The 25,024-nt window shown below is 38.2% G+C and overlaps 1 protein-coding gene across 3 annotated transcripts in view; it reads right to left on the reverse strand.

Annotated features, from left to right (window-relative positions):
- The window catches only part of sema5ba (sema domain, seven thrombospondin repeats (type 1 and type 1-like), transmembrane domain (TM) and short cytoplasmic domain, (semaphorin) 5Ba), a 160,742-nt gene extending 137,725 nt beyond the window's left edge, over nt 1–23,017 (reverse strand). For 2 of the 3 annotated variants that reach the window (XR_013816911.1, XM_079821990.1), the window contains exon 1: nt 22,864–23,013. The gene's annotated coding sequence lies outside the window, so the exon portion shown is untranslated. Of the gene's footprint in view, nt 1–22,863 lie in introns of all 3 variants that reach the window. The other variant, XM_079821991.1, reaches the window with a different exon arrangement.
- Nucleotides 23,018–25,024: the final 2,007 nt, after the last annotated feature.

Below are 25,024 nucleotides of genomic sequence, written 5' to 3' on the forward strand. Positions count from 1 at the left end.
CCAACCAAAATCTGGCAGAATTCGGAACAGTAGGCCATATGGAAGAAATGGTAAGACTACTCTGCTAGTATGCAAATTCAGGCTTTGACCATTTGGTTTGAACATCCTGGCAAGTAGTGCAGAATTTTTATTAGCTATGATCACATTAAGGGCTGAAAGTTTTAAATCTGATTTGGGCCATTTCATTTGATGTGTTCAGATCAGTCTCATATACGATTCATGACAATGTGACCCAAGTACAAACCACAAGAGAATTACTCTATCTCTGCACACGGCCTAAAGTCAATGTCACCCTCATTAAGAGGCAAAAAAGATTTTTTAATCATTGAAAAAAAACATCCTGCAGTGAGCAACAGCGGGCAGCATCCGTAGGAAGACGGCGAGGCAGAAACTAGGACGATGTAAATGTCAATACTGCAAGACTATATGTTCTTGCACATCAATTTAAGTAAAACTAATAAATGCATCGCAATCCTGCAATGTTAGCAGTGTAGACATGTTATGGTTTTTCATTTGTGAATGTTAACACAGATGATGTTATATGAGTCATTTACAAACATGAATAACATGAACAAAAGACTGAAATTTAAAAAAAAAACTGAATTGATCATTTAGACCTATAATGTGAACATAGGCATTGTCCATATCAATTGCATTTAGTCAGCAGGAGGCTGGGTATGCTAGACCCACACAAAAGGCAGCCAATGAAAGGCTGAGAGACCTGGCGGTCTAAGGCAAGGGGACCTCCTGGGTCGGCGGCCCAGTGTGACTGCGATCGGAGAGACCGCAGCTGCAGTAATTACGCCTCCCACAGTGGATATAATAACGCCCACCCCTGAATGCAACAAGCCTGGAGTGGCACTACAAGATAGCTACAGTATTTGTTGACAATCTGTGCTTGACGTCTCCAATAACTAATTATTTACTATAATATATTAATTTGAACATCTAATTATGTCAGATTTCTTTAATTAGTGCACCAGTCTGCCATTAAATTTTATTTCCATACTAAAAAACAGCATTTCATTTATTAGCCTTTAGTTTATATCCAAAATGTCTCTAAGGTGCACTATGTAACATTTTTCAGTAAAATATCCAAAAACCACTAGGCCAGTGTTATATATTTTGTTGAGTTGAGTACTTACAATATCCCAAATGTTTCCAAATATTTGTAAATCGTGAGAAAATTGCTATTTTAACCAATGAACCGGGACGTGTGAGGAAGTCGCCTGCCAATTGTGTCATATCTGCGTTACCCTCGATTTCCGATTTTTTTTGCAGCCGCCGAGCGAACGCACAGAGTAACATCATAACATCATTTTCAACACACTCAAATGTATCTAATATGATAAACAGAGCTGTGTTACCTCATACACATGACCGGAAAAGCGGAAGTGGCACCGGCGACTGTGGCATAATAAAAGTCCCGCTGCTTGCGAGGCATGTGTTGCATTCATCTTATTAACAATCGTTCCAGCGGTCTTGCTCAGCTCCCACAACACTCGGTCCTGCTCTGCTTCATACTACAGTAACGTTAATAATCGCATCCATCAACATGATTTCTGCCCGAGTCCTATCCTGATTCTTTTCCACCGGCTGTGAGGCGAAGACCACATCTCAAGACTCTGTGCTCACACATGGCGTCATCAAACTACGCCTTTGTTTTGAATAGGCGACCTCTAGTGACACGGAAAAGTTACATAGTGCACCTTTAATACAACTAAATTTGTTATATTGTTACAGATATATAATATACAATATTATATATTAATTCTAAAGCACTATTATAACAAGGTAATGTTTAAATGTTAGTTAAATTCAAATATATTTATTATTTATGTTATTGTCATCTCACACATGGTTCTGCATTCAATTAATGAGCATCAAACAAACAATATAATCATTATTCGAGTGTGTATAAAGATTACTTATTAAACGAAAAGTTTGAACCAAATAGGCGGCGCTGTGCACTAAGTAGGTTATGTAAATCGCCATAAAACAAAAGAAGAAGGAGGAAGTAGAATGGCGCGCTTTTAATTAGCATCTGTTTCCATGGTGAATCATCGATTCGTCGCTCTGTTGAGAATATCTTGTGTGTTAACCGGTAACATACTCTGAGCTGTTTGAACTTACTCCCGGATTCATTTTAGGAACCAGCATACCTCGAGTAAGCAAGGTTTGGGTTAACCGAGAGTTCAAAGTATGTGATGGTAAGTTAACCTTGCTTTCTGGAATACCCCGCTGTTTGTTGTGTTGCTCTCCCTGAGGAAGGCATGGGTGTTGGAGGGCGTTGGAGAGTTTTTAAAAAAAAATTATGTAACCATCTGATAATACAGGCTTTTTCATTTGAAAGAGTGCCATGGTCATCCTAAAGTTTTCTTTGATGGACTACATGCAATTCAAACCCATATGTTTGAATTGCATAAAACATATCTCAGTAGACGAACGCATGGATTCAAAGTGAACGTGTCTTAGTGGGAAATTGAAGTAATATATGTGTGACTGAAGAATTTAAGAATTTAAGATTCCTGACAATGAAGATTCCACACTGAATTCTGAACAGGAATAGGACAGAGTGCACGAGCACATAAAGTGGAGCATGCAAAAGCGGGATTTCACAGAAAGGTGCATTGGAATTGCTCGAGCTTTGCAGAGCACCTTAATACCTAAAAAGTCTCCATTGTAGTCTCCAGCGCCCGTCTGTGACGACCACATCAAACATCAGCGACATCAAAAGCTGAGATCACAGCAGAGCATCTACAGCACTCAATGCCTGGTGCCATCAAAAGTTCACCTATTTCAGTTTATGCCAAATAACTTGCTTCATCTCATTGTTGGAGTTCTGAAGCTAATGAACACTGGAGCTTTTCTATAATGAAAATGAATTAAATTCAGTGGATGAAGTGCCAATCCTGTGAGTAATTACTGCCAGTCAGATGGATCACAAAGCCACAGAATGTGCTCCCTCTTCTGATGGTCAACAGGGTGATTAATGATTCAGAGTAAACCTCTCGCTTTAATGAGATCATTACAGAAAACAAATAACCCCTGGATAGCCGTCCTAGCTGTCTTTTTTCCAAAACATCGGGGGCATGCACTTAGCTTACTTAATGTAAACATGCTAATCTATCTATCATTTCTCAATATGACTCTACAAGCTCTTTGAAATATTATTCATTTCTGGGCTGGAATGAATGAGCAGGCACTCAACACAACAACACATTACTCATCACAATCAAACTCATTCGGTACTCTAATTAGTATATTTAAGCATCTGCTTTTGGTGATTAGGGGTCTGTTTCAACTAAAAATGCTTTTATGCGCTTTGGCAGTTCATTTGCGACAGTGGCGTTTTAGGGGCCTGAAATGGTCCCTGCTAACTTTTAAAAAACTGGTTTCAAAGTGCAACTTTTTGAAAAGGATACCTTTATTGTCTTTGTGTAAACTACAAAAACGCAAATTTGTGAAAATGGTGACATCATGAGCATTCTTATTATGTGTTCAGTCTATATAGGCCGTAGTTTTTCTTTACAAAGTGACCTTGCCAACTACTGGGGGGTATTCCAGAAGGCAGGATATGTGACATACCCGGGTATGTTTAAAAGTAAGTTAGCTCCAGACCAGGTTATGTTCCAGGGTTAGTTTGCCTAAGAGGTATTCAGATGTGTTTTATATAATTAATATAGTTATTAATATAACCACATTTGTTTCAGTTATATAATATACAATATTTTATATTAATTCTTAAGAATTAGAATAAAAAATTAATAAAAAATAAGTTTAATGTTAATTCAATTAAAATATATTTATTATTTATTTATTGTCATCTCACACATGGATCTGCATTCAATTAATTAGCATCAAATAAACAATATCATTTTTTAAAGATTATTTTATTAAACGAAAAAATGATTGCATAACCACCAAATAGGCGGCGATGTGCACTAAGTAGGTTATGTAAATCGGCATTAAACAAAAGAAGAAGAGGAAGTAGAATTGCACGCTTTTTCTTAGCGTCTGTTTCCATGGTGAATCATCGATTCGTCGCTCTGTTGAGAATGTCTTGTCTGTTCACGGTTAACATACTCTGAGTTGTCTGAACTTACTCCTGGACAGTTTTTGGAACCAGCATACCTAGAGTAAGCAAGGTTTGGGTTAATCAACCGAGAGTTCAAGGTACATGTTACGGTAAGTTAACCTTGCTTTCTGGAATACCCCCCTGATCTGGCAGCATAATACAGCGTTTTAAATTGTTTTCACGGATCCGTCTGTGTGAATGGGAATCGTTTTGACAAACACAAAGGAAGAACTTTTCCATTTTTAGCACATCATTCGTGTAAATGTACTCCAAGTTGTTTTATGGTTAAATAAAGTAAAAAGTTCTTAAATATTCTTCATTTGGGCATCACCTTTCAGCTATAACAGACTGGTTGGATGGGACATCTCCTGGGTAAACTAAAGGGCTTTTCACACCGAAGGAACCATGTCATAGTTCCTAGAACTAATGGCGGAAGGACCCTATTTTTTGCCGTGTTCACACCACAGGAAATGAGAACAATTTTAGTTTTAGGAATGCCTTTACTGGGGACTAAATTAGCTCCTACTTCAGAGTAGGGTCTAACCCAGCACAATAGGAACTACCAGTGACATAAGTATACGCTGATTGGCCGAAACACCAGCACCCGCCATTTTTTAAAAGGCTGTGTACACACACAGATTATAGCCTATATATTTACTCCACAAGCTAACTCTACGAACATGGAAAACAGTGATAGATGGACCTCTCAACCTTTACACTAAGGAGGAAATCCAACGCAACTGTGAGGTGACCAACTGAAACATGATCGTGTATTTCTGCTTAGCTAGCGACATTGGTCATCAACCACAAGGCAAACGCTAATACTTTTTCATATATTGCCTGCTTTCTTTGTAAAACAGTTGTTTCTAATAACGTATTAGTTAAACAGATCATAAACTAATGAAGACGGAGAATGTGAGAACTGTGTGCTCAGGCTCTGGCATTCACAGAGCCGTCAAAATAAATGTCAGCTGCGCTGTCAAAATAAGTCACAACAACAAGCATGGCTTACGTCACCACAGAGTTCCTACTGGCAGTGTGAATGCAAGCAGGAAAATGGCCATTGGGGAACATTTAGATCTCGGGGAACCATCCTGGTGGCTAGTTCCTAGAACTAAGTTCCTAGAACTACCCAGTGCGAAAGTGGCATAAGGTTCCTGCTAGGGACCATTCCCACAGAACACATTTTGTATTCCATTGTGCTGCTTTTACATTGTTTTTCTATGTAAACGTTAGCGCTAAACTGATGTGCTTGACTGTTGCACTCGCAAATTGTCTTCTGCAGCGTGTCAAATCTGATAAAGCGTTCTAAAATACGGCTCTTATGTTAAAGGAAGTTTTAAAATGTCTTTTTTTCCCCTTCAACTGCACCGCGTCTCACATTTTTATCTGCAAAAATGCGTTCTGTGTAAATGGCCCCTCAAACCAGTAGGGAGTGCTAATCCTGCGATCTGTATGGGTGAAAACCAGGCCAAATTTCCCCATTTGCCCCGATCCATCATGGCTTCTTAATAATCCCAGCTGTAAATTTGCTATATCACGCTCCTCTCCACCAAAAACTGGTGTGTGGCAAGCATTGTGGCACACTGGCTGCTGGTATTATCTACATGGATTCTGCACAGTGGTTTGAGGAGCACAACAATGAGTTTGAGGTGTTGACTTGGCCTCCAAATTCCCCAGATCTCAATCCAATCGAGCATCTGTAGGATGTGCAGAACAAACAAGTCCGATCCATGGAGGCCCCACCTTGCAATTTGCAGGACTTAAAGGATCTGCTGCTAACATCTTGGTGCCAAATACACAGCACACCTTCAGGGGTCTAGTGGAGTCCATGCCCTGACATGTCAGGGCTGTTTTGGCAGCAAAAGGGGGACCAACACAATATTAGGTCATAACGTTATGCCTAATCGGTGTGTATCTGTCATGTTGTTGAGACAGTCAATCTCTGTTGGCTGATGTGACCTCACAACTACATGTTACAATGACCTCTGGCTGCTTTCTACATCCAACATGATTGTTTCCCCTTGCTCTCCTATCACAGTGGGTCAGACGGAGCAATATAGTGTGCTCTGAATGTCACTGTGGCAGGAAACTGCAACAGAGGGAGGGCCTGATCAGCAGCATCTCTGTCAATGTCATAATTAAGACTTCAGAGGGCAGACGTAAAGTGTAGAGATAATTGACGAAGGATCAAACGTACACTCGCTCACAGATAAACACGTCTGTGAGGTCTAGCGTTCATTAGCGGCGGAGATCCAAAACAGATAAGCAACACATTTGGAGATAGTGACTGGAGGGCTGGTGGTTCAGCTTTTGAACATAAGCAGTGCGACACGAGCCACTCAGTCTCAGCCTTTTGTTCGACTGCACAAATTGCAACTAACACCTCCAAAGCAGCTCCTGCCTGCTTCATGACATCATAGATAACATCATAGATAACAAAGTCCAGTTATTATATTCTGTACACATTATTTTTTAACCTCCTGGGTGCCACTGTCCACGTACGAGGAAATTATATTTTAGTGAATATCTCTGACAACATACATGTCACAATTGTACTGTAAAGAGCACATTCAGAGCTTTTCAGAGATATCATTTGTTTTGAGGTTTCACCAGGACAACAACTTCTACTTGGTTTTTAAAATGACTGAATGATCAAAGCATTATTATGGAAATAGGATAATATTAAATCTGACTAATTATCAAATTGTTTGTTATAAATCAACACCTCAGGAAAATGTTATGGGGTTTGGGTTTCTAATCAAAATATGACTTTCTGTTACAAAACAGGGCATTGATTTCATACATGTCCACTGTAGAGGACTTAAAGCATTTATTATCAGACATTTTGGGAGACACAACAAGTGAATAGGGAAATTTACATTTACATTTAATCATTTAGCAGACGCTTTTATCCAAAACGACTTACAAATGAGGAGAGCAATAGAAGCAACTAAACAAACAAGGGGCAACGGCATGCAAGTGCTGTAACAAGTTTTTTATTAAATAAACAAACAAACAAACAAACAGAAAAGTGAATAGAATAGTTAAGTGCTAGTCTTTGTTGGTCAGGTGCTGCTTTAGATATCAATGTAAAGCAGCACCTGAAATTACATATCAATGTATAAATACAATATTAGATATTATTATGAAAATGTTGCCAACTATTACTCCCATCATATCACAGTACATAGTAGAGAATCATCATTAAACAAAGTTTGGTTAAAAAAAATCTCAACATGTAATTTTATTTTTTAAACAACTGAGTCCTGGTGTCCACTTACGAGGACATAGCATAACATATGAATAAAATATAAAAAAAAAAAAAAACGAATTCCATTTGTTTCTTATGCTCTAAACAATGTAATAAAAAATATACGAAATTCAAAAGACTTTGTTTTCCTGGGTCTTAGGAGGTTAATATTTGTTCTGCGTATACTTGCTCCATATCAAAAACGCACTGCGGCACATCCTTTTACAGCATCTCACTCCATGACCATCACATATGTAAGATGGTTAAAAACAGTTTTCAAAAACTAAAATGATTCTGTAAAGTTACAAATATTTTGATTCTTTTGAGATGTCACACAGCAGATCAAATGTCAGTTTTAAAACAACTAATTGATAATATATATACTACCCTTTAAAAGCCAGTAAGATTTTTTTTTATGAAGGAAATTAATACTTCAGCAAGGTCAAAGTATTCAGCAAGGGCACATTACATAGATCAAAAGTGACATTTTGATACAATAGATACGCATTTCAAATAAATGTATGCACAAAAATATTTAGCAACTCATCTGTTTTAAACATTGACATTAATAATAAATGTTTCTTGAGCACCAAATCGACTTTTTAGAATGATTTCTAAAGGTTCATGTGACACTAGGGGCTTTTGCACCGGGTAGTTATTAGAACTAGCCACCAGGGCAGTCCCCCGAGAACTAAATGTTCCCCTAGGGCCATTTTAGGCAGTAGAAAACAGCGGCATCGCTTAAACGTGGCATTCAACAACGTCAACAACTGGATGATAGAGGAGGCTCTGAACAGAGCTGTGTTTCGTGATAACTGAGATAAAATATGGATGCATAAGTTGTAGGGCTAATCTCTATACAACTTGCAGTGCTACATATTATTGAGGCTGAGCCGCTAAGAAAAGAACACAATGGTGCGGACAACGGTGACGGGTAAATGCAGTTAATATAAGCTTTCTGTATGTATGTCTTATCCATGTTAATGGAGTTAATTTGTGAAGTATATGTAAAGCTTCTTTAAAAAATGACAGGTGTCAGTTTTTCGTATGGAAAGTGTTTCGCCAATCAACATACACTTAGGTCACTGGTAATTCCAGAGGTGGACAGTAACTAAGTAAATTTACTTGAGTACTGTACTTAAGGACACTTTTTGAGTATCTGTACTTTACTTGAGTTTTTTCAGGAAACGTATGACTTTAACTTCACTACATTTGAAATACAAATATCGTACTTTTTACTCCACTACATTTGGATGTATAAACCTGAAGAAGAACATTTTCAATGAAAAATTATTTGTATAAGCAACTTTTACAATAAATGTTTTACGTACTGTGTTAAGAATACTGCCGTACAACAGTGAGCAAGATAAAGGGGACTATAGTGAGAAGAACTCGCTAGAAAGATAGAAAGCAAACATATACAATTCTGGAAAGTATGTACGGCAAGAAAGGAGAGAAACGTTTAGAAATGAAACAGTAAGAATGTTCGGTAGACTTCATCCATTTTTGCTTTGTCTTTTTATTCTCTGAAATTTTCTGGGGACCCCTTAGAACCTTCTGGAGGATCCCTGGGGGTCTCTGGAGCCCAGTTTGAAAACCCCTGGTGTAAGGCATCTAGAAAGCACTGAGTATGTATCAAGTTAAAATATTTAAAAAAGTTAACGTTGAGACTCCTGCATTATTTTCCATTCGACTACACTCAGTCTTACTAAACACAAAAAAACATGTCCTGTAAGACTATTTAGGTACACTGGTCTATCTGCACCGACTAGCACATTGTAGACCAGCCTGGAAATTCAACATTCAGTCTACATTTATCTTCTAAGTATGGAACTACTGTCACCCTGAGCCTTTGAATAAGATATTTTTTGAAAAGGCATAATAAAAAATTGATGTTGCTGCCGAAACAATTATGAAAACTGATTTGATATTCCGCAAGGACTTATTTAACTGTCAACACTGTCAAAATGATCACTGTCAGAACTGGGATTGTTAACAAACACTTCCAGTACAATAATGTTTCCATAAAGCACTCAAACTGTTTTAACACAAGTCATTTATGGCCATGTTTCTGGTTATTAAATCCATCTCTCAAAGTCTCTTCAGGGTAGTTAATGGTTACCCATCAATTCAAAACCCCATGACGATGTAAATCTATCTCAAAAGATATGTGATGGAGGGGGAAAACATATCTGACATTGGCATTGAATTCACTTCTATTGACAGTCAGTGACACTACCTTGCAAGAGAGAGAGAGAGAAGAAAGAGAAGGGGAAAAAAGACTAAACGCAGCATAACGGCAGCACAAATTGTCCGTCTACGCTTAACAAGCTTCTATTTTATGTCTTGTTTATTCCACTCACAGCACAGTGGCAGCAGTTCTGTCATTTTACAAACCCTAATAAACACAAGCACGCTTTTGTAAAGTCAAAGCCTGGGCTGCAGCTACATTGTAAACTGCTGAGGGCTGCCGGGCTCAGTGCCAACTAAGACACAAAAAGACATGTTTACTGTTAACAGTTGGAGGGAGATGGGTGTTTGGGGGGGGGGGACATGTGAAGTTGGCTTAGAGCTGGATCTAAACCTCCAAGCATCAGCTCTATGTATTTATGGAATGAGCAGCCCACCTTAGGCCAGATGAAATGGAACTGGTACCCATAGGGGGTAGAGAGTCTGATGAGGTGCCTTAAGCTTCTATCCCATGAAGGCGTGAGTAATGGAAGACTTCAATTACATTGGTTCCATACATGTTCTCAGCTGGTGGGTCGTGACCCGAAAAAGGGATTGCAGGTCTTTTCTGATAGAGACACTGACAGCAGGGGAACAAACAAAAAAAAAATCAACTAGTCAGACAATCATGCATAGTTAAAGGGCTAGTTCACTAAAAAATGAAAACTCTCATTATTTACCCAGAAGAAAGTAAAAGTTCGGAACAACAAAGATGATACACTTCTTAAAATAACTTTTATTTTATTTTAACACTGAAAGTCAGTGGAGTCCAATGATGCTTGGTTCCCATGTTCTTCAAAACATCTTTTGTTCCACAGAAGAAAGAAAGCCATACAGGTTTGGAATAGCATAAAGCAGAGTAAATGTATTCCTTTAACATTGAAAAGTTTATACGCTTTTTTTTTCTAAGGCAGCAGAAATACACCATATATCTTTTGTTCTCTATAAGTCTAAAAAGTGCCCGGATCTTCAAAAACGAAAACTGCACTAAAATAAAATACAACTACCAGACTACATTTAATGTACACTATGGTTGATTTTTCTTAATTTGCCCTAAATTTCAGTAAACAAAAAAGTGTATTAAATGGGTCATGAATTGAGAAATCAACTTTCCCTTGAGCTTTTGATATATAAAAGGTCATGGTAATATAAGAATATCCTGTAAGTTTCAGAGCTGAAAACTTCCTTGTTAGTCAAAGAAAAGCTTTTATTGACAGCTGGCTCAGCAAACGATCGATCTGCAAATGTGCCTCCCAGAGTGCAGTGAAACGCAACCTTAACAGAAGAAGAATTGTTGCGTTTGATATCTACTGATTATATACGTGCCTAACTAAACATAACTTACATGCTGTCACAGGTTTTGTATTTGAGTTGGTTCATTGTCCTGTGATTCGTGATCAGACTCGAACATGTATGGGCTAGGGCTCGCACTATCTTGTGTGTGTGTGTGTGTGTGTGTGTTATGCACAGTTGGCAGTTATATCCACCAATCGGGCCGGCCAAGTAATAAAAAATAACATTCCAAATTGCGGGTGGATGAGAGATAAATCATTGTGTTTGTTTGATAAAAGACATTTTGTGAGCCCTGTGGGCGAATCTTTCCGGTTGCCGTTTCTCCACATTGGAAGTTTTCAAAACAATTTCTCACATGTAAGGGAGCTGAAGCTCATTATAATATGCAAAACTGTTATCCAATCATAGCAGGGAATGTTTACTTCCAAGTCTTCAATTCAGCACTCCCATTAAAACGAGCGTTCCAGTAGCTAGGCTCAACACCAGGGTATAGAAAATAGCCTATTACTTATTCATTAGGATGTTTTTGAATGTAAAAATCACGCAAACGTCATAAGATGACCTCAGACAAAAGTATACAAAATAAAAAAAGCCAGTTCATGACCCCTTTAACCAAGTCTCTACGATTGTGAGTAAACCTACAATAATGATTTAGCATAACTGACGAAATACAATTCTTCCTCTGTAACTTGCAATTTTACGTTTAACCAGAGATGACAATAGAGTGCCCAGATATCCGTTGTGTACCTTTATATATGGGTTTACCGACAACGGACAAACACACTACAATGATTTCTGTACCTTTTCATTTCTGTTTGCTGCTTTTCCTATAAATCACAATGGAAAAACCCAATACCAAGATGACTCTAAAGATCCTACAATGCATTATTTACACTCACCATATAGATTTTTTTTTTTTTTTTTTTGGTTGCATTGGTTGTATTGTAGGGACATATTGCCTGGATTCACTGATCGACTGAACCTGTTATCCAGAGGGTCCTCTATCCATCTCCATGGGCGCCTTTGTACTTCAGAGTGTGTTGGCATTCAGGTCCTTATCCCCCTTCAAAACCTCTAAAACTTTAAAAACTCACCTCTAGGGAAGCTTTCAATGGGGCCCTTGTCCAAAGCCTAGCACTCTACTGTTAGAAGGGCAGGTCTGTACGGAGATATATTTACTTTAAAACATCAAACATTTTGCTAGCCTGATTTACACAAGTGTGCTAGTGTGGCACTTCCTTCCTAGGATGTATCCCTGTGCATGCCACCCTCACCTTCCCAAGTAGCACTTTAGGTTGCAATTCAGTGAGCTATAAAAGCCTTATAAATGAAATTTGTCAGTACAGGAAACCTAACTATAAAATGAAGTACAAATCCTAAAACATCTTTGTTCTTGTGAAGGACTACAGAGACTAGTTCACTTGTCACTAGCTTTCCATCTATCCATCCATTTACCCCTATCATTTTGACATACTAGGGATGTGCTTCTGTGCTTGAAGCTGAATACGTAATTCAGAAAGTATGGATAATGACTTCAAAATAATGACTTCCAAATAATAGAAAAAAATAACGGTTAGACTGATTATCCAACAAGCACACTAACAAAGAGATATTATTAAGGAACATATCTGAAATTAATGCAATGGTGATTCTGTGAAGCCATTATAACTAAGGTGTGAACTTTATGAAAGCAGTGTGATTTCAAGCTCAGAATTCAGATGGCCACATTTTACCCAATTTCTTAATGTTTTTCAGCTTTCAGCTTATTATACAAGGTATTTACAGTAAATGGAAACTATAAAAAGGAAGAATTAATTAAAAACTGGCTATTCAGTTGGCATCATTGTATTCAGATAATTTCATCATTATATACACAGACAATGGCTTCACTGCTCAACCCCTACAGCCTACTATAAATATAGTATATGAAACATTATACTGTATGCAATGTGATTCCATGAAGCAAACTGTCGATTGGCATTGTGCTATAGCAGGAAAAGCACAAAGTTAACTGAAGAAATTTCCATATGGGACACACGAAAATAAGACAAATGTCTGAGAACCACTGTGAGCTGCTCTTGACTAATAGTAAAACAAGGACAAAGTCATCCATCTATGTTTATAGATTTTGCACTGAAATCCCCATTACAGGTTATCTCAAGTGAATTAAGAAAAGCCATTTAGCAGAAAACCATCCCAGCCCAAGGATAATATTCAGATCCTGACATTACTCATTATTACCCTGCAAGGACACAAACTTGGAAGTTGGAAGTGGGGACAGGGTCAAGTCATGTGCCTGCATTGCCCGCAATAGTAATTTCAGAAGAAAAATGATTTCCACCATATCTGGTTGAGTGGTAACCACATCTCGCCCTACAAAAAGAAAGATGATGACAGAAACACAGGCTCAATTGATTCAGTTCATTCACAAAACCTCTCTGAATTATTCAGTTCGCAAAACAAGCATAATTCATTTCTAGATTAGACCGGTACGTTCTCTAATTCAAGTGACTTTAATGATAAACATTGTTTTGCCTCCTGTGTACAGTACTAATGCTTGTTACAGATGATGAAAAGCCATGTTCAAAAAATAACATGTCAACCTTTACAGCACTGAGCGTCCTTCCTCTATGTAATTTCCAAGAAGCTAGCAGCAATAGCAGAGCCCTCAGATTCCCCATACATTTAACTCATCAGTACTGGTCATAAATCTGCATACAAACTTGTTTATTCAAAGATGATGAGTGAAGGATGGGATTAGCATTGCTCGAGGAGACGGGGCGGTCCCTGAATGTTCTGTGTTAGACATTAATCACTGTCATACAGGGTTCAGTCTGTCGATGTGTTTGAGACAGACCTTCGTGCACCAACCGAGAGCTACTTCTTATCGCTAGAAACAGCAACCAACCACAATACATAGGCAAGACCAGAAAAGTTGTTGTTAGTACTTTTAAAAAAAAGGGTACTATAGAAATGGACAACGTTGGAGACCAATGTTCCAGCCTAAAAACTTAAAATGCAGTATTTTAGGTATTAACTTACTTGATAGGACTAGCTTTTTAAATCTCTGGTATGCTTAAAGACTTCTTGTCTCAACATGAGGCCAAATATGTATCACTTTTCCCACGGCTATGGAAACCTAGTCTGATCTTATCGTTTTTCCCTCATGGGGGCAATTTATAGACCTGTATGGGGTGTAAGACATATTGGATCAACGTCTGGAAGAAAGGCAAGGCCCCAAGAGGAAGATCACTTCAGGTCAGAGAGATAAGAGGCTCAATCCACGGCATGAATCTTGAATGCACCTGATAAGTGACTCTAGTGGCATTTTTTCCATTTGGAGGCCTTTGTTCATTCGTCTTTCTGTATTCAAAAGTGTCTGAAAGCGAAGGGCAATTAATATCTCATTTTACAGCCAGAGTTTACATGGTCTGTCATTCTGGATCTGAAAGGAATTCCATTCACATCTACAATTTGGAAATGTGCTGGGCTATTGTGCCTTTTTCGAATTACCTATCAAAATTCAATATCAGAGTTCATACACTTCTGAAAATGACTGTCAGCTAAAGGATGAAAGAAAGAATTGTCAAACTAAATAATAACACGTCTTTTTATTGAGCTGCGCTGAATGAAATTGATTTCTCTGTTGCTTTGATAGGTTGTGATAAAAAAGCAGGTGTGCAAACACTGGATTAAAGATTCTCTGAAAACTGTCAGTGACAGTGAGAGGGCAGAGAACAGAAGTTCTGTATTTATGCAGTGGTGGCTCTATATTTGCATGTATAATTTGAGTCATTTAAAGCAATATTTGCTTGTATTGACTTGATTTTATTTTAAATTCGGCAACTCGTAATTTAAGTAAATTAAACTACACTGTAAAAATTATTTTCATGGTTTGTTATGACAACTTTTTTTCTTTTGTCGAATCAACTTAGATAATTAATGTGGTTCAGGTAACATAATATTTTGAATTTCTGTTGATTAACCCAATTTCAGTGAACTCAAAATTTTACCAGGTAACTTACTTTTTACAGTGTACAGTGACAAGCTCTTCTTTTCAAAAAAGGGCGTTAGTAATGTTACTTAATATGAATTAAAAAATGATTTACCAACATTGAAGGTATTTAATTGAACTTTTAATATTAAAAATATGTATCAGATGATAACTTTGAGAATTAAGAACAATATTTATCGGTGGATCTCAATAGGACGAAGACATTAAGCACACATTTACAGTTTCAAGAAAACCCCCCTAATTTATATAATCAACACCATTTAGCCATTTTTTTAATAAAACAATATTTCTAGACTCTTTATGAATCAAACAACCCAATTGGTGAATCTACTGAAAAAATTTATTTAAGCTAATAGCAACTGTTTTATGTAGACCCTACACAAATGCTGGACAATCATATGGAAGCCTATTTCTGCACGAGATTGAAAAAAAAAATGAAAATAGTAAGATGACTTTTGACATCTCAAAATCATGAAATCGCAATGCGTTTCATTTCTTATTTTAAACTTTATCTCACAGTTACTGGTCTTATTTTTTTACTCTGATTCCAGTAACAGGCTTCCATATCTATAGAGTAAGACAGATCGTTTGACTACAAATTGCTCATTCGCCTTTTCCAACAAAAAGAAATGAGTGGTATTATAATGAGACATTTTACCTAGTGAAAAAGATATAGTACAGAACACGAACATTTCAGGGGAGATAGCAAAGTGCCTCAGACCTGGGGTATTAAATCACTAAAATAGGGACAATGTTCCCACCGTGCTCCACAAAAGCACTAACACCCATCTCCCATAGTTGTGCAGGGTCACCCATTGCACTGAATGGGCCCCCTTTCTCCAGCTTTTGGGGGCTTCACCAACAACACCATCAATGGGAATAGTGTTCCTCCCCCACAATGGGCAAATCAACTGTGGGAGCATTTTGGTCTCTACCCTTTTCCCCGTCTCCTCATTGAAGCCTCCTTGGAGCGAACAATACCAAAGAAAAGATGCATGCCTTCACGTCCGCTTACATACAACTGCATCCCTCCCTTGACAGCGGGGAGGAGAAAACCAGCTTTACAAATATTAAAATGACAATCCACCGTTCACTATGACAAACGACAAACAAATAACTTGAGTTCTCTAACTGGAAGCATTTGCATCTAGCTTTCCATTTCACCACTCGTCTGACTGGCTTCGGGAGCTGACGGAAACTCTTAAGAGAAAACTTCAGCTTGCTAAGGGACACAATTTCTCAATTGTGAAAAAGGTGTGATTAAGGAAGTATAGCGTTTGTTTAATTAGAACCCACAAGAGTGAGCAATGTGTCTCGCTTGATTTGTGTAAAAACATCTCCATGACAACATAAGACATAATTGTCAGTTCCAAGGCTTAATTGTTTGTTGTATTTCAGCTGCTGTCTGTCTGCAAGACATTCTACAAAAAAAACCAACAACAAACGCATTGACAAGATAAGACTCCAGACAAATTGAGCGCCTTCAATCACATCAAGTATTAATTAGGACTGCAGACAGAGAGCAGCTCAGCCGTATCACAGATCACATTTCACAGACCGAGTAGTGCGCAGCCATCCATCCACACCAGGTTTCTGACATTCAGAAGGGTTGAGCTACGGACAGTCGCACATTTGAAAACAATATGTGACCGCGGTTTATCAGAAATGAACAGACCAAGACGATAATCCAGCAACACGTTTTGTTTTTCCAGTTGAGACCCAGCTAAACTGTTTGGGGAATAGATTTAATTCAACACACCCCGCCATCCCTCCCCCCTCTGCAAACAAAAGATAGCAAGGCGTTCCTACAATATTCTTGAGAAGTGGCCAAGGGCCACCAAACTCCTTCTGTTCCACTCCTTGATAACAAGAATAATAATGAAGCAATTCATGAAAAGCAACAATTCACCCCAATCACGGCATCAAAATGGAGAACATCACAAAAACCTTTATTCCTTTCAGAGACGGCCTGGGAACACCATAAGCTAAGTTTCCTCTTTCAAAACCAACGACACCATGGGTTCAGGATGTGTCGCATTTCTGCCTGACAAACCACTCGGGCTATATGATTATTCTTTGAATAGTTAATTATGGCACTTTTGGGTTGAAACGTTTGATATCTTCAAAACTATATATATATAGAGCGGTACAGTACAGTACCGTACAGTACGATTTGGGACGGTAAACCCTGATCTGGCTTATGTTTCCAACGCCAACAGTACCCTTACATGATAGGTGTGGTATATGCCGGAAAGTAGCGATCAACATCATTCTAGTGCGAAGAAAAAGAAAAAAGTGACAACAATGGAGGACATACAGCAGATCTTGTTCTTGCTTCTCGGCATGTGTTGCAACTGTATTGTGTTTCAACTGTATATCAAAAAATGGCACCTCTTGTGTTGTCATTCCCCTTGTAGCATGCGCAAGTGACGATTCTCTGTCAAACAATCAATGTTCGGCAGTGAGTCTAGCTCCACCCTTTAGGTACCGGACTACTGTGCTATATACCCCAACGGAAGGGTCCTAAAAAAGTGGTACCATTCGGTTCGGTATTTTGGTACCATGCACAACTTCTGACAATCGAAAGTTGTTTACAGTATTTGCGTACAGTACTGTACCGTACCACTCGGTGGAAACAAGCCATTACACAACACATGAGTTGTCTTTCTCAACTGTTTACGTTCACTTAACCGACTATGCTTACTACGATACTTGCCGGCATTTTGATATAATTTTGAGGGAAATTGTCCATTCATGTGCAAGAAGATGTGAAAGAGAACTCAATTCAGTATTCGCTCAATGTCAGGCGCTGACACACGTGGCTTTCTGGGTGCACGCTTCGAATGTGTGCACAAGTACCATATTGAGTTCTCTTTTGCATCTTCTTGCGCTTGAATGCTACTTACAAAAACTTTTATTACGATGCAGCACTGTCCCATTCGGGACGGTTACAGTTCCATTAACTCTTGGCCATCGGGCAGTGCTTATCGTCAAGCCCCGCATTTAGATCTAGCCGTCAATTCTCTTCATGTGGCATGTGTAAGCCTCTCTTTTTCTTTTACGTTGAGTGCGCATGTGTGAGAGAAAGTGACTGAGGGCGCTCTCAGCCAAGCTAAACTTATTTTTTGCCTCTAACTCAATCACATCCGAGTGAAATCATACAATTTACTAGCCATAAAGACATTTTTTAGTCAGCTAGTGTGACATTTGGTCTCGGTGATTTACTCGCACTATAGAGGGTTGCCAGTGGGACAATATCACAGATGATTATGCTTAATTAATGGGGCGAATCGTGATCACGATTAAAATACAATGAATTATGTTCTGTGTGAACAGAAAGTTTCACAATGCCTAACACTTACAGCACTATTAAGAAGGGCCTGTTAGAAACCTTCTTTTAAATATGTTTTTTTTTTAAATCTCAAGCAATGTGTCAGGTCAGGAAGGGTCAGCCTACACTGGCATTACACCCTTCTAAAGTGCTCTGAAACAGCAGTGTGCATACGAAATGTGAGTTTGAACTGTTAGACTGACTTTTATTTCACACTCAAGAGCTAAACATGTAATTTCCCTCAAAAGCTAAAAAATGTACAATAGAGAGGCTTTGAAGAACCTGAATGATATCGACTCGAATGGCTCCTTAACTGCCTTTACTTAAAAACTCAGGCACAGCGCTCACACACACTTTAGATAAAACATATTGGCAGACCGACTCTTATGGAAGATATCATTAGGATAATTCAGTAAGATGAATTCTGCCTTGAGAAGATCTAATATTCAAAATGAAGAAGTGCTATAGCAGAGAAAATGCTTCTACAGAGATTAAAGAGTTTAAAACTGTATTTGAAGAACCGTATCATGAAGAAACCGCTAACAGCTTTTCAGAGGGAGCATTATACATTTATATAGCTTTAAATCTCTAATAAACCTTATCCTGTCATCATTTACTCACCCTCATGACATTACAAAACTGTGATTTTAATACTTTTGCTGAACAGAAAAGGTGTTTTGAAGAATGTTGGTAACCAAACGGTTTCGGTGACCATTGACTTCCATTGTATGGAAAAAAATATTTACCCAAAATTGTGGTGTTCCACAGAAGAATGGAGTCATAAGAAAAAAAGTTCTATATGGCACCAGAAATGGTTCTTGGCTCGTAATCATAGGGGAACCTTTTTAGTGCTATATAGCACCAATTTTGGTGCTTCAGTGGTTCTTCAGCGGTTCTTCAGGGGTTCTTCACCGGTTCTTTGACTAAGGTGCTATATAGCACCTCTGAAGAACCGCTGAAGAACCACTGAAGCACCAAAATTGTTGCTATATAGCACTAAAAAAGGTTCCCCTATGATTACGAGCCAAGAACCATTTTTGGTGCCATATAGAACCTTTTTTCTTTAGAGTGTACAGTTTTGGAACGAAATGAGGGTGAGTTAAAGATGACTGAATTTTCCTTTTTGGGTCATCTTTCCCTTAAGCTCGACACCTAACTAACCCTAAAACAAGGCAGAAGTACACTTGACATTGACACTCTATTCCATGCAGTCATATCTACTGCCAGTCAGATCAAGTTCATTCCCATTAAACTTTTATCCACACTGTCCCCTCTCAAATGATGATTCCGCATCAGAAATAATTCACATGGCACATCTTATGTATGCACCGCTAAAATTTTGATAAGGGCTACCAAGTCATCACTTCTCAAGTGCTAAAATTATTTATGCTGATATCAAATGCTAATGATCAGATTTCCTTGCATTTTTCAGGTCTCGTAACTATGGATGTCACTCACTACGGATTCATGTAACCGATGTCAAGATAAGGCTACTACTTCTTTACTTTCAAACTGACAAGGGATCTCATAAGATCATTACACATGAAAACCTACTTTACATTTGAAAAGAGAGGCCTCATGTGCTACGAAAACACATGAATCGAATGGCACATGTGGTAGTGGTGGGGGGGTTGGAGCTGTATGAATATTAATACTCATACACAAAAGCCTTTAGTGGACCGGCAAACAAACAGACTCTTTGGTTAAGAGAGACGTTCACAAGCCGCCTCAGGCACACGTAGACAAACACAATACCTCCAGACTTCCTTCATCATATGAATGATGACAATCTACTGTGGAGTGTCAGACCCCTCAGAATGAGCTATACTATAAGGACAGGACACCCTTGAGGTTTTCTCTTGATTGATGTTGAAAACAGTCTGAATCTATAGAAATCCTTATCAAGAACCCAAGAAGAAAGAAACATCATTAATAAACAATTGAGATGCTTGATCCTAGAGAACTCTCAGCTCAACAAACCCACGCTTTTCAAGGACACATCCATGTAAACATAGCGGTGAGTGGTGTTTAGGTAGAATAAGTGGACAGACGGTACTTGGCTATAAGCTTGGGTAAATATATCTCTGAATCCTCCTAAGGACAGTCAAGCTAAACATAATAAACCGGACCTTGTTTATTCTCACTTTAAATGAGGGACAACGGGGTCTCAATTTATAATTGGGAAATATCATATGATCTTTTTTTTTTATTTAAAAAAACACTTTTTTACATTCAAAGATGATAAAACAGAAATTTCAAAGCAATCTGCAAAGGTTTTCCAATTAGACCAAAGCAAAAGATTTTTCGAGAATACCAGGGGCCAGTTGCATAAACAGCCATTATGTTCAGACTGTCTTAAGAACTAATTAGACCAACTAGCAGTTAGTGGGTAAGTCTTACTTTTCTGTATCAAATTAGACACATCTAGGTTATGCAATAGCATAAAAAAGGTTATGAACAGTCTTGAAGAAAAATTGTGTGACTAACTTGTAAGACTAGTTTTCCTTTTAAACCTAGTAACAGGCTATTTAAGCATTTTCAAAACTAATGTGCTGAACAGGATGATCAATCTTACATCAAACCTTGATGTTATCATAGAAGAGCATGTGAGCTTGCACATCTTGATCTATAAAAGCTCTTTGATTTTAGCTTAAAAGAACATCAAATGCATCTATAATTTATCCCCTCTTAGCCAACAATGTGAAATCTAAGGATTGGAACCGATTTGGACAGCTCAATCATTTGCTTTTCATAACAGTCTGCGTTTTCAACAACGTTGTTGTTGTTACCCTGGGATGAACCAAAAGTCTGTGATTATTGCTTCAGGTATGTTTGATTGCAGTTTAATCTCCGAAGGAAAGTTGATCTCCAGGATTAAGCGGCCCTGATTTAAAGTGTGCCTGGCCAACAGGTGAGTTTCCTTCTCTAACGTGTGTGTACTGTCAGCCTTCTCTCTTACCAGAGAGTGCTTTAACTACAAGACTAGAGACTGCCCCCTACCGTCTCTGACCAGCGCTACAGTCTATGTTTTGTACACCTGCTCTCCGGTTCAAATGAACTTGAACATAATTTACACCAAACTCGGTCATTTCAATTCAATTCAAATGATAGTAAAAAGCGAATAAAATGAAAACACGTTTTAAAACAGCTGGACCTTAAATTTTTGAGGAAAATTTAAAACTGAGCCACTGAGTGTAACAAAGCCGAGGCACAGATTTAGCTCATTATTAATGCGCGAGGCTGACAAATTAAGTGCCAGGCAGATCATAGAAATGTTATGTCTGCAGATATCGCCAACAATAATCGGTTCAGCGCCAGCCTACATTTCCTAAAATACCAGTAAACTGTATATGTGATATTGTATTGTTTAGGTAGGCTACTTGTTATCATTGCTGAGTCTGACCAGAGTAGGCTAGAGTATGCTACTCGTCCTCAAGTAGATGTAGGCCTATGCTACTTTTTCTCATAATTGGTCTTACATTTTTTATTGTAGACTAGCCCTCTGTTTTCGGCATTGGCGCCTTTTGTGTGTTGCAATGCGAGCTTAAATACAAAGAAAAGAAACGTTTTTTTTTTCATAGGCACATGCAAAAGTAATGCATTACTTTTCTGCTGTATATGCCTATGAAAATAAATAAACTATAGGTTGTATTAATAAAGTCTTCTCTGCCTTGCAAATAACATCAACATCAGTCGCATATGGTTATCTGACAGCTGAGTGACAGTATCCTTCACTTACAAGCATATTGACTGAAAAACAAATAGGCTACCGGTTTCTGTATTTAAACAATAAATAAAATATGAATAGCTTTTCTGTTAACGCTTAAAAAGTTGCTCGAAAACACACATATAGCTACCCTTAGCCTATAGTGTAGGTAGCCGAGAGATGTTAAACCCTTCCCTCCACCTTTTCTGATAGACTTATTCGCACATCCTGAGCAAAAGTAGATTATTCTCGGTGAAAAGTCAAAATATGCACAAGGGAAACCACTCAAAAGCCAAACGAATCTAAAAGAGAGTGAAATATAGGCAAGCGCATTTTACTGGGAGCTTGTGAGGACGAACGTTTCGATTCCAAAGCAAAATTCCTCGGATCTTGAACAGAACGTGAGCAGCGAGTAAATTCCTTGTCAGGATAAAGGAATACTCTCCTGAATCCTGTTCATATAAAACATTCATGTTCTTTGGGAAATTAGAGAAAATGACTGTTTAAAAGACATGACATTCCCAATGAGGGTTTTGTCATCACCATAAAGAGAGAAAATCTGGCAATATCCAGTTTTATTAGATAGGCTAACCAAGAGTTCAATAATTAAAAAACAAACAATAAAAAAAACAATATTAGCCTACTAAAAATGTTACTCATCCACTGGCAAATAGTCTATTTAAAAACATACTTTGAAATTGGAACATTATTTAAATTTGGAAAGAGAGAAAATAAATGTACGTGGTTATAGGCATAGGCTGTGTTCTTCACAAAGAAAGAAAGAAATCACAGAGAGTCTATGAAATGTTGATAGTCAGTAAAATCTGACCGCAGAACAGGACCGCAGAAGTTGTAAAAGTACTTCACAGTATCATCCTACTCCAAGAACATTAGAGGCTGTTTCTATAAATGACCGCATGTAAAGGTGAGGTAATGATATCTAAGAGAGCGTGTTTACCTTCTGATGTCCTTCCTCTGAAGTAAACTCTATCGTACGTAAAACGCAACGCATAAACCGCAATCTCCGCTTTGCGTAGGTCTCCCGTGCAGTATCCCTTTTCTGTGAATGACTTCCACCGATCGACCTGCAGCTGCTTTACTGCGCTGTGCTGGAAAGAGGAGGCTACTACAGAAGGACAGCTGCAATTCAAACGAATAGGGGTGCAAGCTCTGTTATGAAGCTCCACCTCAAATGTTTGGCTCAGTGGCTGCATGCAATAGCTGATGAAGCTCTCATTTTACTTTCTAAATACATTCCTGTAATAGAAACGTTGCTATCCCTTTCTAAATGATCAAAAACACATCGTCTTTTGGGATTCAGCAACACCCCTATCCAGCCTGGATAGTCTGTCCCTAGAATCGGTGAGGTACCATGGCAATTAATTAACTCTCTGAAACGCTCAATGTTGCCAAAAGTGGCAATGTGTCATATCGTCATGTCTTGGTTTTGGTGTGGTGCAATCAAAAAGCCTTGACAAAGATGTACCGTGGTACCAAATATGGGGATGGAATGAATGATACTTTTAAATGTATGACGATTACCATACCAAGGCATTTCAAGGAAGAATCAAAGGATGTTCAAAAACACATGGGTTTACAGTGGTACCAAATACATAATATGAATGCTTTTGAGCACAGACTTAAAGCTGCTGTCCGTAACTTTTTTTGTGTTCAAGATTTACAAAAAAAATTATATAATGAGAATGTACAACATGAAATCCATTTTCCAAACCGTGTTTTTGTCTTACCCTGAATCATTATGGTACACTTATAATAAGTGTTTATATTGGGACTATTTCAGACCGGTCTGGTAGGAACCGCTGCGGAGGAGCACAGTCCCTGCGTGACTCGCCATAGACATAAAGAGAGAGAAGTAGCTCCGGCTGCAATGTTCTTCCGCAAGACGCATGCAGTTCTGTTTATTAACCGCTAGAGCGCAAAAAGTTACAAACTGCAGCTTTAAAGCTGCACTATGTAACTTTTCTGTCCACTAGAGGTCGCCTATTCAAAACAAAGGCGTAGTTTGATGAAGCCAAGTTTGAGCGCAGAATCTTGGGACATGTGGTCTTCACTTCACAGCCAGTGGAAAAAAATCGGGATAGGACTCATGTTCATGGATGTGATTATTAACGTTACTGTAGAATGAAGCAGAAGCAGAAGCAGGAGTGATTGTTAATAAGAAGAGCGCAACACAAGCCTCACAAGCGGCGGGACTTTTATTATGCCACAGTCGCCGGCGTCATTTCTGCTTTTCCGGTCATGAGTATGAGGTAACGCAGCTCTGTTTATCATATTAGACACATCTGAGTGTGTTGAAAATGATGTTATGTCGTTACTCTGTGCGTTCGCTCAACGGCTGCTATGACACTTGTTCACACTGCGGTGAGTAAAGCATTTCTGCAAAATAAAACCGAGGGGAACGCAAATTTGACGCCATCAACAGGCGACTCCCTCACACGTCTCGGTTCCCTTGTTAAAATAGCAATTTTCTCACGATTTACAAATAGTTGGAAACATTTGGGATATTGTAAGTAGTCAACTGAACAAAATATATAACACTTGCCTAGTGGTTTTTGGAGATTTTACAGAATTTTTTTTACTTAGTGCACCTTTAAGTTAGGTCTCTTTTTAAACGACACTTGGCAGATATTTGTGAAAAAAAGTGCACTTGAACAAAATGTAAAAATTTTTTACATTTAATGTTATGAAAAATTAAATAAAACAAATTTATATGAAATATATTTTCCAAAACACATTTTACTCTCAAAGCAATACATCTAAACAAGCTGTGTTCCAAATATCTAAAAAAAATTAGCTTTCAGTAAGATTTTGTTTGGGCGCAGTACCAAACGTTTCCAATAGATGAAATTCATCTCCAATTAATTTCCAACGTGCATTCATTTTTGACTGTGAACAATACAAGACAGTGTGACTATTTTTTTCAGGACAATTGAACCTTTTTGAATCATGTCCATGTTTTTTTTTAGTGTGCTCAAATAGCAAGTGCCAAAACCTTTACCAAGTTTCGAACCATTCCGATGAAGTAAAAAATTCTAAAGAAAAAAAAAAGTAAACTTTTTCGGTTTTTGTTTTTATACAAAACAAAACAAAAACAAATA

Source organism: Gobio gobio (assembly GCF_949357685.1).
Source record: "Gobio gobio genome assembly, chromosome: 7".
Taxonomy (NCBI): Eukaryota; Metazoa; Chordata; class Actinopteri; order Cypriniformes; family Gobionidae; genus Gobio; species Gobio gobio.